This window comes from Ascaphus truei, chromosome 2 (assembly GCF_040206685.1).
Source record: "Ascaphus truei isolate aAscTru1 chromosome 2, aAscTru1.hap1, whole genome shotgun sequence".
Lineage (NCBI taxonomy): Eukaryota > Metazoa > Chordata > Amphibia > Anura > Ascaphidae > Ascaphus > Ascaphus truei.
In genome coordinates this window covers 470635327-470650181 of record NC_134484.1, presented here as the reverse complement: position 1 = coordinate 470650181, position 14855 = coordinate 470635327, and the positions used below count along the sequence as shown (strand labels likewise).

General features: G+C 51.5%; 1 protein-coding gene across 4 annotated transcripts in view; it reads right to left on the bottom strand.

Moving 5' to 3' along the window:
- LOC142488335 (uncharacterized) overlaps nt 1–14855 on the bottom strand; it is a 78586-nt gene that overhangs the window by 46507 nt on the left and 17224 nt on the right. The gene's annotated exons all lie outside the window — the stretch shown is intronic.

Sequence of the window (14855 nt, the reverse complement as noted above, 5' to 3'; positions counted from 1 at the left end):
CATACTTGTGACATTTTTACATTTAGAGCCTAAGTCTGTGTAACAAAGGAGTCATTTGGTTGCATCTTTTGATCAAAACATGATCAAGCCTGCCGACCTTGCCAAGGTAACCTCCGTCTAGCAGAGACCTGCACTGAATATATGCACTTTCTTTTTTTTCTTTTTTACCAATTTTTTTTATTAGGCAGTAGTAATTGTTAACAAATTTGTTAAAACAGGTCATATGTGGCCTAATACAGTTTTTTTTTTTCAAATAGTTTTATTAGGCATTGGTACAACAGGTGATTTACAGTTTCATTACATCGCCTTATACATAAACATTTTAACTTTTTCTGGGGTAAAGAAGGGGTCACCTTAGGTGACCCTGAAAAGGAGGTCCTCTAAGGGAGAGGACAGAAGGATCAAGAGGGGTGGGTGAGGGGGGGGGGGGAGGGATAACTTCACAACCTGGAGGCCCTATCTTTGTGATACTTGGACCTACTAGGTCAGCATTGGGGAACGGATGAGATTGGTTTGCTCTAGTACTAGCTTTCTGTCTGTCAGGGCCTTCATCTGTTGAAGAGCCACCAGGGTTCCCATATCTTATCAAAGGCAATGAGCCTTTGCCTCAGCATTGCCGTCAACTTCTCCATTGTCATCACTTCGCTGATCCTCTTTTTAATGGATTTTTTAGATGGTGTGGTTTGTCTCTTCCAGGATGCCGCAATCTCACATCTGGCCGCAGTTAGAATGTGGGAGATTAATTTCCTAGTTGTCCGGGCAATACCTGGTATTGGCCTGGCAAGTAGGAAGGTCAGCGGTTCTATAGTTAATTCTAGGTCTGTGACCTCTTTTATTAAATTTTGAACCTTAGTCCAATACTTTTCAATTTCTGGGCAGGTCCACCAAATGTGGGCCATGTCCCCTCTATGACCGCAGCCTCTCCAACACAAATCTGACGCCAGGGGGTATATCTGGTTCAACCTCGCTGGAGTGAGGTACCAGTGGTAGAGAATTTTATAAATATTCTCCTTCGTGACGGTGCATAGAGACGTTCCTGAGGCTGCTAGCCAAATTTCCTCCCAAATCTCCCTTTCTATTATGATGTTCAGGTCAGCAGCCCATTTGAGCATATAGTCGTGCTCTTGGATGGTTTTTGAGTTATACAGAATGGTATATATACTAGAAATTAATCCCCTTTGGTATGTGTTTGCTTGACACAATCGTTCGAATTTTGTAAGGGAGGGGAATTCTGGGGATGGGCATATCTTTTGGGCAAAATGTCGGATTTGTAAGTATTTAAATGTATCCAATTCCCTGATTTTATATTTGGCTTTGACTTCTTGGAAGCTCAGGAACGTGTCAAATCTCAGGAGGTCCGTGATCGTCCCGACCCCCCCCTCTTTAAGTCGGTCGTATAGCTTAGAACCGCATCCCGGTGGAAACTTTGGGTTGTTGGGTAAGGGCGTGAGTTGTGGGCTAGCAGAGCTCAGCCCGAATCTAGTCTTGCTTTTTGACCATACATCCCACGTGAACAGGGACGCTTGTAGTTTTAAATTATGCATCTGCTTATCTCCTTTATCCAAACTCCATAGGCAGGCCTGCAGAGAAGGCATTCTGGCATATTTAGATTCAATATCGATCCAGCAGTGTTTCGCTGGATCAGCATTCCACATGACAGCTTGTTTCAATTGAGCTGCTATGTAATATTTGTGTATATCTGGGACAGCCATACCCCCTCTACTCCTTGGTGCCAACAGAACCGATCTTGCAACCCTGGGCCTTTTGTCCTGCCAAATGAAATTAAACATTCTGTTTTGTATGCTCTTTAGATCAGTGCCAGGCACCTGGATCGGGAGTGTCTGGAAGTAGTACAAAATTCTAGGGAGAATATTCATCTTAATTGAGACCATTCTCCCAATCCAAGATATCTGGTAACCTTGCCACTGTTCCAAATCTTTTTTAATTGTTGCCCAGAGCGCTGGGTAGTTGTCTTGATATAGAGCATTGTAGTGTCTTGATATATTTACTCCCAAATATTTAATATATGCAGGACACCACCGGTAGTTGAAATTCAGTTTGAGTAGTTTCACTTCCACGTCAGGTAGGCTGATATTTAAGGCCTCTGACTTTCCGCTGTTTATTTTATATCCAGACACTTTACCAAAGTCCGATAGTTCTCTTTGAAGGTTCGGAAGAGAAGTTTGGGGTCTGGACAGGGTAAGAATGATATCGTCGGCGAATAGGGATATTTTAAAATTTGTTTCCCCAATCTCGACACCCTGTATATTTATATTATTTCGAATTTTGGTTGCAAGTGGTTCGATCGTGAGGGCGAAAAGAAGAGGAGATAGGGGACAACCCTGCCTTGTGCCATTTTTAATTTGAAATCTCTCGCCCGTTCCCCCTGGGAGTTTAACCGCAGCGGAAGGGTTCTGGTAGAGAGCCCGGATTCCATCCAGGAACTTATCTTTGAAACCAAATTTTTCCAAGGTCTTATCTAGGAATAACCAGTCTATCCTATCGAATGCCTTCTCTGCATCTAGGCTCAGTAGCATAGCCCTTGTTTTGGACATGTGGACATGGTCGACTATGTTTATTAATTTACGTGTGTTATCCGCTGCTTGTCGTCCTGAGACAAATCCAACTTGGTCTGGGTGGATGAGTCTAGGTAATATGGGGTTTAGTCTGTTCGCGAGTATCTTACTGTAAAGTTTTAAGTCGTTATTCAAAAGGGATATGGGCCTATAACTTCCACACTGGGTCGGGTCTTTCCCCTCCTTATGGATTATAGCTAAATTAGCTGAGGACATTGAGTTTGGTATTGGGTTCCCTTCCATAAAGGAATTGAACAGGTTCAGAAGATGGGGTGTCAGTATAGGTAGGAATTTCTTATAGTAGAAATTTGTGTAGCCGTCAGGTCCCGGCGCTTTGGAGGATTTGGACGCTTTTACCGCCGCTGACAATTCTTCCACTGTTATTTTACCATTTAACCTTTCATTCTCCTCCTCTGTCAGGGAGGGAAGATTACAATCGGCAAGGTAATTTATTATTGATGCTTCTGCGGTTGACTTTGGAATAGCGGAGTCAGATCTCAGATTGTATAGTTTGGTGTAAAATTTGGTAAATTCCTCCGCTATTTTTTTCTCATTATAGATTATCTCACCAGACCTATTCCTGATCACCGTGATCTGTGATCTTTTTTGTACGCCTCTTAACTTGCCAGCAAGAAGTCTATCAGCTTTGTTCCCTTTGTCGTAATACCTCTGACCCGTCCATTTTAAGGCTTTTTCTACATTTTCCAATTGTATATCTTTTAATTTGGTTCTGGTAGCTGTCAGTAATTTGTAAATTCTCCTGGACGGGTTCAGTTTGTGTTGCTGCTCTAGTTGTATGATCTTATCCGTGAGCTCTTTGGTTAGTTTTACTTTGACTTTCTTCCTATATGATGCTATCGAGAGAAGTTGGCCTCTAATAGCCGCTTTGTGGGCTTCCCACAGGATAGCTGGGGAGTCTACCGTGCCTAAGTTTAGTCTAAAGTAATTCTTGAGGGCTCTTTTGACTTCTTTTTCTGTCTCTTTATTGTTTAGAAGAGAATCGTTTAGTCTCCAATTATATGTGTATGTTTTTATAAATGGGGCCGTGAGAAATAAAGAAATTGGTGCGTGGTCTGACCAAGTGATTGGACCTATGTCTGTGTCGGTTGTTGCCTCTAGTACATTCTTGGTGGCAAGAAAACAGTCAATCCGAGAATAGGTCTGGTGAGGGGCCGAGAAAAAAGTATAGTCTCTTTGTCCCTGGTGTTGTGCTCTCCAAATATCTACTAGGGAGAAATCCTTTATAATGTCCCTGAAATTTTTCCCCAATCTTATTGCTTGGGGCGGGGGTGGCCGACCCAGTGTGGTCGATTTGTCCTCTGTCGGGTTGAGTACCATATTTAAATCACCTCCTATTAACAAGGAGGACAAATAATCCGGGTCAGTTTCTTCTAATACTTTTCTTAGGAAATCCGTCTGATTTTCGTTGGGGGCGTAGAGGTTGATCAGGGCGATCGCGGACCCCGCCAGCGATCCATACACCACCACGAATCTACCCTCTGGGTCTGTTGTGACTTTTGTTAAATTGAAGGGGGTGCCTTGTCTAATCAATATAGCTACTCCCCTTTTTTTACTACTAAATGATGAGTAGTAACTCATAGGATACGTGTTTTGAAATGTTTTAGGCGGCTCCTGCGCAGTGAAGTGCGTCTCCTGGAGAAAGACAATATCACCATTGAGCTTTTTTAATTCTTGAAGAGCTAGCCTTCTTTTCTTATTATTCTGTAGTCCCTTTACATTGAGAGATACTAATTTAATTGGTCCTTGTTTGGCCATTGTCACCCTTCTCTATCTCAGCTTTTTAGGTCCTGCTTATCCTTACAAGGACCAGTGGCTATGTGCGTAACTAGATGGTACTCTCGTTTTTTGTGGGCCTTGGTTAACCAGGGTGTGAGGGGGGGGGGGGGGGGAGGGGGCCTGCTGGGATAGTTTCAGCAGGTAACAGAAAGAGAGGAAAATAGACCTTGTTCTGGTCTTAAAGGAACAAGACCGACCTAACGGGCAGTCGGTTTGTCGGGTAAAGCACCCTTAGGGGGTGAGTCCGGTGGCGATAACCGACCGGAATGGGCGAGGAAGGGACCCTATAGATCCGTGTATTACCCACTATTCCCTCTTGTTTTCCCTATGATGAGGGGGGAGTCATGAGAGTGAGACTTGCCTCTATTTGGTGGGAAGGGGTAAGGGTGGTCGGGGCCAATTTGGGGGGTATGTGGAGAGGGAAAGTTGGTCGTCAGGTGTTGGGGCCTGAAATCTGCTTTGATCTTTTAATTTTGATTACTTCTATTCAATCTTGAAAGGGCCTCCTGACTTTGGGTACCCTTTCTGTTTATTATAGGCTAGACTAGGTTAGCGAGGTGTTATTTTTATTCCCCTTATTTGGCCTAGTGGGCATATTCTAATCTAAGCGGGTGTGAGTTGTATTCCTGGGTAGTTCTGTATCTGGGGGGAAAAGGGGGGGAGGAGGGGGGTGTGTGGGAGGGGGGGGGCGGGAAGGGGGGAAGGAAGGGGGAGGGGGGGGAGGAGGAAAGGAGGAGGATGGACGGGGAAAAAAGAGTGGGGGGGGAGTGGGGGGGGGGGGGTGGGGGGAGGGATATAGGGAGAGGGGGGGGGGAAAAGGCGGGGAGTATCAAAGTGTAACAAGGGGTACAGGAAGGTGGTTCTTACACCATGAAGTCATCATGTTTCCTATAAACTGCATGGCAATATGTCATTACATTAATCACTGCCTTGTGGGAAGGGGCAACATTCAGTGGGAGATCCGAGTTTCTCTGGTACCTATGGGAGTCTTGGGATTTACAATAACCTTGACTGGGGGTGGGGGTAAGGAGGGGGAGGGGAGGTGAGGGGAAGGAGGGAAAGGGGGAAGAGGGGGGGGTGGAAGGGGGGGGGGAAGGGTGGGTGGGGGGGGACTTATAGGTATACAGGGTTGAAACACATACATTTAGACATCTTTTGATTTAAGTGGTTTATACAATCATTTGCTTTTTCATCAATTACCTCCTCATATAGATATACAGTCTACATTCTATGATCAGAATTTCTTTGCTACCTTTGGATATCCTGGTCTATTCATTGGAGTAAGCAAGGGGCAGTGGGAAAGGGGAGGGACAATGGGAGAGGGGGGGGAGGGGGGAGGGGGGAGGGGAAGGGAAAGGGGGGAGGGGGGAGGGGAAGGGAAAGGGGGGAGGGGGGGGAAGGGAAAGGGGGGAGGGGGGGAAGGGAAAGGGGGGAGGGGGGGGGGAAGGGAAAGGGGGGAGGGGGGGGAAGGGAAAGGGGGGAGGGGGGGGGGAAGGGAAAGGGGGGAGGGGGGGGGAGGGTGGGGGAAGAGGGGGGGGAGGGTGGGGGAAGAGGGGGGGGAAGGGTGGGGGAAGAGGGGGGGGAAGGGTGGGGGAAGAGGGGGGGGAAGGGTGGGGGGAAGGGTGGGGGACGAGGGGGGGGAAGGGTGGGGGAAGAGGGGGGGGAAGGGTGGGGGAAGAGGGGGGGGAAGGGTGGGGGAAGAGGGGGGGGAAAGGGTGGGGGAAGAGGGGGGGGAAAGGGTGGGGGAAGAGGGGGGGGAAAGGGTGGGGGAAGAGGGGGGGGAAAGGGTGGGGGAAGAGGGGGGGGAAAGGGTGGGGGAAGAGGGGGGGGAAAGGGTGGGGGAAGAGGGGGGGGAAAGGGTGGGGGAAGAGGGGGGGGAAGGGTGGGGGAAGAGGGGAGGGAAGGAGAGGGGGAGGCAGGGAGGGGGGTATAGGGAAGGGAGGGCTGGGATGAGGAGAGGGGCAGGTTATCTGGGTAAATGGCCGCATTGCAGGGGGGGGGGTGATAATCATTTTCCCCTCTGGAGCTTCAGTCTATATAGCTATTACAGTGTTACCATTAACTTGTAACTACCCTATTTCCTCGATTCTAAGACGCCATCGATTCTAAGACGCACCCTTGATTTAATAAAAAAAATTGTGGGAAAAAAAACCCCAATATATTAAATGTGCAGATTTTTTTTTTTTTTAAGCAAACAGTAGCATACATTTATCTGCACTAGAGAGAGGCAGACACAGAATGGGGAGAGAGAGAGACAGTATCGGATGAGCAGAGAGAGAATGGATGGGGGGAGGAAGGAGAGAAAGGAGGGAAGGGGGGGAGAGAAAGGAGGGAAGGGGGGAGAGAAAGGAGGGAAGGGAAAGGAAGGAAGGGGGGGAGAGAAAGGAAGGAAGGGGGGGAGAGAAAGGAAGGAAGGGGGGAGAAAGGAGGGAAGGGGGGGAGAAAGGAGGGAATGGAGGGGAGAAAGGAGGGAATGGAGGGATGGGGGTAGAAGGGGATGGGGGAGAAGGGGATGGGGGAGAAGGGGATGGGGAGAAGGGGATGGGGAAGAAGGGAGACAGTGGAGGGGAGGGAGACAGTGGAGGGGAGGGGAGGGAGACAGTGGAGGGGAGGGAGACAGTGGAGGGGAGGGAGACAGTGGAGGGGAGGGAGACAGTGGAGGGGAGGGTGGGAGGGAGACAGTGGAGGGGAGGGTGGGAGGGAGACAGTGGATGGGGAGGGTGGGAGGGAGACAGTGGATGGGGAGGGTGGGAGGGAGACAGTGGATGGGGAGGGTGGGAGGGAGACAGTGGATGGGGAGGGTGGGAGGGAGACAGTGGATGGGGAGGGTGGGAGGGAGACAGTGGATGGGGAGGGTGGGAGGGAGACAGTGGATGGGGAGGGTGGGAGGGAGACAGTGGATGGGGAGGGTGGGAGGGAGACAGTGGATGGGGAGGGTGGGAGGGAGACAGTGGATGGGGAGGGTGGGAGGGAGACAGTGGATGGGGAGGGTGGGAGGGAGACAGTGGATGGGGAGGGTGGGAGGGAGACAGTGGATGGGGAGGGTGGGAGGGAGACAGTGGATGGGGAGGGAGACAGTGGATGGGGAGGGGGGGAGGGAGACAGTGGATGGGGAGGGTGGGAGGGAGACAGTGGATGGGGAGGGTGGGAGGGAGACAGTGGATGGGGAGGGTGGGAGGGAGACAGTGGATGGGGAGGGAGACAGTGGATGGGGAGGGGGGGAGGGAGACAGTGGATGGGGAGGGGGGGAGGGAGACAGTGGATGGGGAGGGGGGGAGGGAGACAGTGGATGGGGAGGGGGGGAGGGAGACAGTGGATGGGGAGGGGGGGAGGGAGACAGTGGATGGGGAGGGTGGGAGGGAGACAGTGGAGGGGAGTGGGGAGGGAGACAGTGGAGGGGAGGGAGACAGTGGAGGGGAGGGGGGAGGGAGACAGTGGAGGGGAGGGGGGAGGGAGACAGTGGAGGGGAGGGGGGAGGGAGACAGTGGAGGGGAGGGGGGAGGGAGACAGTGGATGGGGAGGGTGGGAGGGAGACAGTGAAGGGGAGGGGGGAGGGAGACAGTGGAGGGGAGGGAGACAGTGGAGGGGAGGGAGACAGTGGAGGGGAGGGTGGGAGGGAGACAGTGGATGGGGAGGGTGGGAGGGAGACAGTGGATGGGGAGGGTGGGAGGGAGACAGTGGATGGGGAGGGTGGGAGGGAGACAGTGGATGGGGAGGGTGGGAGGGAGACAGTGGATGGGGAGGGAGACAGTGGATGGGGAGGGGGGGAGGGAGACAGTGGATGGGGAGGGGGGGAGGGAGACAGTGGATGGGGAGGGGGGAGGGAGACAGTGGATGGGGAGGGGGGGAGGGAGACAGTGGATGGGGAGGGTGGGAGGGAGACAGTGGAGGGGAGTGGGGAGGGAGACAGTGGAGGGGAGGGAGACAGTGGAGGGGAGGGGGGAGGGAGACAGTGGAGGGGAGGGGGGGAGGGAGACAGTGGAGGGGAGGGGGGGAGGGAGACAGTGGAGGGGAGGGGGGGAGGGAGACAGTGGAGGGGAGGGGGGGGAGGGAGACAGTGGAGGGGAGGGGGGGAGGGAGACAGTGGAGGGGAGGGGGGGAGGGAGACAGTGGAGGGGAGGGGGAGGGAGACAGTGGAGGGGAGGGAGACAGTGGAGGGGAGGGAGACAGTGGAGGGGAGGGGGGGAGGGAGACAGTGGAGGGGAGGGGGGGAGGGAGACAGTGGAGGGGAGGGGGGGAGGGAGACAGTGGAGGGCAGGGGGGGAGGGAGACAGTGGAGGGGAGGGGGGAGGGAGACAGTGGAGGGGAGGGGGGGAGGGAGACAGTGGAGGGGAGGGGGGGAGGGAGACAGTGGAGGGGGAGGGAGACAGTGGTGGGGAGGGGGACACACATAGAGACACATACACAAACACAGAGTGACAGAGACACACACACATACACAAACACACACAGAGTCACACAGAGAGAGACACATACACACACACACACAGAGTGACAGAGAATCACACAGAGAGAGACACATACACACACAGAGTGACAGAGACACACACACACACACAGACACAAACACACACCGAGTGACAGAGAATCACACAGAGAGAGACACATACACACACAGAGTGACAGAGAATCACACAGAGAGAGACACATACACACACAGAGTGACAGAGACACACACACACAGACACAAACACACACCGAGTGACAGAGAATCACACAGAGAGAGACACATACACACACAGAGTGACAGAGAATCACACAGAGAGAGACACATACACACACACAGAGTGACAGAGACACACACACATACACAGAGACACATACACACACAGAGTGATAGAATCACACAGAGAGAGACACATACACACACAGAGTGACAGAGAATCACACAGAGAGACACATACACACACAGAGTGACAGAGAATCACACAGAGAGAGACACATACACACACAGAGTGACAGAGACACACACACATACACAGAGACACATACACACACAGAGTGATAGAATCACACAGAGAGAGACACATACACACACAGAGTGACAGAGAATCACACAGAGAGAGCCACATACACACACAGAGTGACAGAGAATCACACAGAGAGAGACACATACACACACAGAGTGACAGAGAATCACACAGAGAGAGACACATACACACACAGAGTGACAGAGACACACACACATACACAGAGACACATACACACACAGAGTGATAGAATCACACAGAGAGAGACACATACACACACAGAGTGACAGAGAATCACACAGAGAGAGCCACATACACACACAGAGTGACAGAGAATCACAGAGAGAGACACATACACACACAGAGTGACAGAGAATCACACAGAGAGAGACACATACACACACACAGAGTGACAGAGACACACACACATACACAGAGACACATACACACACAGAGTGATAGAATCACACAGAGAGAGCCACATACACACACAGAGTGACAGAGAATCACACAGAGAGAGCCACATACACACACAGAGTGACAGAGAATCACACAGAGAGAGACACATACACACACACAGAGTGACAGAGACACACACACATACACAGAGACACATACACACACACAGAGTGATAGAATCACACAGAGAGAGCCACATACACACACAGAGTGACAGAGAATCACACAGAGAGAGACACATACACACACAGAGTGACAGAGACAAGGGAGGGGTCGGAGGGCTCGTGGGGCTGGCAGCCGAAGCTGTGAGTAGCAGAGGGGGGGGGGGGGGGCGGAGGGTTCATGGGGCTGGAAGCTGTGAGTAGCAGAGGGCTGGAAGCTGTGAGTAGTGGAGGGTTCATGAGGCAGGAAGCTGTGAGTAGCAGAGGGGGGGGGCGGAGGGTTCATGGGGCAGGAAGCTGTGAGTAGCAGAGGGGGGGCGGAGGGTTCATGGGGCTGGAAGCTGTGAGTAGCAGAGGGCTGGAAGCTGTGAGTAGCAGAGGGCTGGAAGCTGTGAGTAGCGGAAGGCTCGTGGGGCTGGAAGCTGTGAGTAGCAGAGGGGGGGGGGCGGAGGGTTCATGGGGCTGGAAGCTGTGAGTAGCAGAGGGCTGGAAGCTGTGAGTAGCGGAGGGCTCGTGGGGCTGGAAGCTGTGAGTAGCAGAGGGGGGGGGGCGGAGGGTTCATGGGGCTGGAAGCTGTGAGTAGCAGAGGGCTGGAAGCTGTGAGTAGCAGAGGGCTGGAAGCTGTGAGTAGCAGAGGGCTGGAAGCTGTGAGTAGCAGAGGGCTGGAAGCTGTGAGTAGCAGAGGGCTGGAAGCTGTGAGTAGCAGAGGGCTGGAAGCTGTGAGTAGCAGAGGGCTCGTGGGGCTGGAAGCTGTGAGTAGCAGAGGGCTGGAAGCTGTGAGTAGCGGAGGGCTCGTGGGGCTGGAAGCTGTGAGTAGCAGAGGGGGGGGGGGCGGAGGGTTCATGGGGCTGGAAGCTGTGAGTAGCAGAGGGCTGGAAGCTGTGAGTAGCAGAGGGCTGGAAGCTGTGAGTAGCAGAGGGCTGGAAGCTGTGAGTAGCAGAGGGCTGGAAGCTGTGAGTAGCAGAGGGCTGGAAGCTGTGAGTAGCAGAGGGCTCGTGGGGCTGGAAGCTGTGAGTAGCAGTCAGGGGCGGTCAGCTGGTGGTGCCGCTACAGCCGCACTGCTGTGGGTCGCAGAGGGGGGGGCAGCACTTCAAGCAACCAACTGAGACAAGGGGGAGAGCGGGCGGGGGGCCGTGGTTCAAGCAGACGGCTACCGCGCTTTTTGTTAAAACGCTGAAAGCTGCACGCCCTCCGTCTGCAGCGCCCCCAAGCAGGTTTTTTTTTTTTTTTTTTTTTAGTACGTCGATTCTAAAACGCACCCCTATTTCAGAGATGTGAAATTGGGAAAAAAAGTGCGTCTTAGAATCGAGGAAATACGGTATATTAACTAACAGCACACATATTCTAACTATGTACAACTTAAACTTTATGCCACAGACCCTTCTGGAGCAGGTCTTTCATCAGGGGAGGTGTTCAAAACTCGGGGGAGAGGCAACTGCCTCAAATCACCCCTGGGACCTTGTATAGACCCTGTCCGGTGGTCAACGTCCTGGTCGGAGGGTTGTTTCGCTCCGTCTGGAGGGGGTCCTCCGCTTCCGCTTTGCCGGAGGAAAGCAGAATCCAGGCCGTGTCACGGGGGGATGATGTAGCCTCGCGAGACTCCGCTCTTGATCCGGCGTTGAAGGCAGTCGATGTCTCCTCTTCCCGCTTGCGTGGCCAGACGGGACCGGTCTGGGTGAGTACCAGTAAAGGATCTTCCTTCGGAGGGGATCTTACCAAGGGCTGGTAAGGTCTTTGATCCAGCCGCGGGTGGGATCTCGCCTCGACGGGCTGCCGCAATCTTCTGACTGCTCCGGCTCGCCTGGGGCTCTGTATCACGGCTGAGTTATCTTTGTTTTGGTTGCCTTTGCCCCGCTAGACGCTCAGAGGCTCTCGTCGGGGGATCTTCAGGCTCCTGTCTCTGAGGGCCGCGTTCCTCCACGGGCCAGGATGCAGGGGGGGTCAGTCCCAGAGCTCGCACTACCTGAGGTATGTCTTCCGGGTAACGGGTGATAAAGTATTTCCCTTTATGTGGTATTACCAATCTGAAGGGAAACCCCCATTTATACTTTATTCCATTTTCTCTTAGTAAGAGAGTCAGTGGCTTCAGTTCTTTGCGGCGGTCGATCGTTTTCTTAGACAAGTCACTATAGACTTGTATGGGTTCGTCTCTGAAACAGACCGAGTCCTTCTCCCGACAGGCACTAATTATCTTCTCCTTAGTCGAGTATCTGTGCATTCGGACGACCACATCCCTTCTCCGGTTGGGGTCATCCGATCGCGGGCCCAGCGCACGGTGGACCCTGTCGATCTCGAGGTCTCTTTCCTCCAGATCCTCGCAGACTGTGGTGAAGAAGTCTCTGAGGTATTCTCTGAGCTGGCCTGGGAGAACCGCTTCCGGCACCCCTCTTATTCTGAGGTTTTGGCGGCGGTCGCGGTTCTCTTGATCCTCGATGTCGTCTTGTAGGGCGCGCACCTCTGCACCCAGCCGATTAATTTCTTTGTCCGCGGCCTCTTGATGTTTGAGGGCCTCCTCTAATTTGGTCTCCAGTGCTACGGTTCTTTTTGTTAGGCCTTGTATGTCCTGTTTTAACTCGTCCACCGCTTCGCGCAGGTTGGACTGTAGGGATCGGTAAAGTTTATTATGCAACTCCTCTAGGAAGGCCTTTGTTATTCCTTCCTCCGTGGGCGGCATTTCTTGCTGCCGGTCCCGCTCCGTTGCCGGCGACTTTGCTCCACGTGCGCCAGGCGGGGAGGCGCCATCTTGTTTTTTCAAGCCCGAGTCGGAGCTCTGTTTCGCCGGGGGGAAATACTTTGTAACGCTCTGCCCGGGCTGGGTTTTTGTTTTATGGGACATGCCTGAGTGGTTAGAGGTTTGCTGCATATATTTTGCGGTCGGGAAAGTCGGGGTAAATCTATATTTAATTCGTTTGCAGCATTAGGGTCTCAGGAGCTCTCCTCTTACCCTTCCGTCTCGGTCGACGTCATCGACACGCCCCCGGCCTAATACAGTTTTTAACATTTTGAAAGAAAGAGACTCCACGTCCCCCTGTTCCTCCGACGTCAATCAGGGTAGCATGGAGTTGAAACAGAGAGAAGATGAAAGAGAAAGGAGAGAGAGGGGAGGAGGGGGGGAGGGGGGGAAGCGGGTGTATCACCCCCTCGTCCTGATCCGCCCAAACACTTGCCATCTCTCATGATGGCCTCCAGGGCTGTATTTATGTATTAGTTCTATTGGTCTGGGTCATACGTGTGTACCACGGATCCCAAGTTTTGTTGAAGGTGGTAGTGGACCTTTTCACAAATGCAGACAGTCTCTCCATGTCTTTTACATCATTGATTCTGTTTATCACCGTCTGTCTGGAGGGGGGAGACACCTTCTTCCAGGCGGCTGCCACCGCACATCTGGCCGCCGTGAGAATAAGGGAGATTAATTTGCCTGTTGGTCGGTCCAGTGTCTCTAGGGGCCTGGCCAATAGGTAGGTCAGCGGTTCAATTAGGATTGTGAGGTCTGTGACCTCTTTTATAAGATTATGTATAGTTTCCCAGTATTTTTGAATTTCTGGACATGACCACCAGATGTGGGCCATGTCCCCCCGTTGACCGCAGCCTCTCCAACATAGGTCGGAGGCCAGTGGGTAGATTTGGCTAATTTTGGCTGGGGTGAGATACCAGCGAAACAGGATTTTATAAATATTCTCTTTTATTGTGGTGCATATGGAAGTTCCTGAGGCTGTTTCCCAAATACTTTCCCAATCCTCTCGGTCTATAACAATGTCCAATTCTGCTGCCCAATGCAGCATATAGTCGTGCGTCGGAGCTTCTGAGGCTTTCTCAAGCTCTGCACATATTTGCGTTATAAGACCTTTCTGATGGCCGGGCTCCCTGCAGAGCCTTTCAAAGCCAGTGAGAGGGGGAAATTCCAACGTTGGGGATAATGTTTGAGTGAAGTGCCGAATTTGTAGGTATTTGAAGATGTTTAGGTCTCTTAGTTCATATTTGGTCCGTAGATTTTGATAACTCAGGAACTGCCCAAAGCTCAGGAGGTCAACAATTGGTGTAAGTTGGGAGTGAGGTGACATGAGCTTAAATTTATATCTGCATTTCGTCCAAATTTCCCAGGTGTGTCTCATTGGGCCTAATTGGAATTTGTTACTTGGCATGTCTTCCTTACTCATGGACCAAAGGCAAGCTGGTAGTGAGGGCGTCCCGGCATAATGTGTTTCTATACCTAGCCAACAGTATTGTTTCGGGCTAGTGTTCCAGACCACCGCCTGTCGCAGTTGTGCGGCCAGGTAGTATCTTGACACAGAATAAAAACCGGGCGCTTCTCAAAGATAAGTGAATATTAAATAATTAAGTAATTATGTGATATACGTGACAGTGATGTTCAATTAATAATCAATACACAAATTGTGTTTAGTGACCTTCACCAATGTGTGAAAAAATATATAAATATTAAAGTGCAATACAATAATGAAAAAAGCAGCTCTACACCCTTAAGGCGGACTGTTCAGGTCCAGATGGTTCTTGTGCAGGTTTTCAAATTGGAGCGGAGCGCTGGGTGACTCAGGATTATGAAAAAGAAAAATAAATGCAATAGTGCAGATGGTATAACAATGATAGTCTGAATAAAAATGTTCTCTGTAATAGTTGTACTCACAGATTGTACTATCAAATATAAGCGTATCAGAGACCCTTCTCTCTCTGATGGGAGCCCTTTAATGGATACCCCTCAGAGTGGTGTCTTGATACAGGAAGCTTGTAGTATGGTTGGTCAATTATTCTCCCAGGGGTATGTGAAAGTAAAAGAGAGAACGCACAATAGAGTAGTATAGTCTAAATTGTATTGGCAGCAATCGATAAATATATGTATAATACACTCACATTTTGTAATAAAATTATGTTCGAGG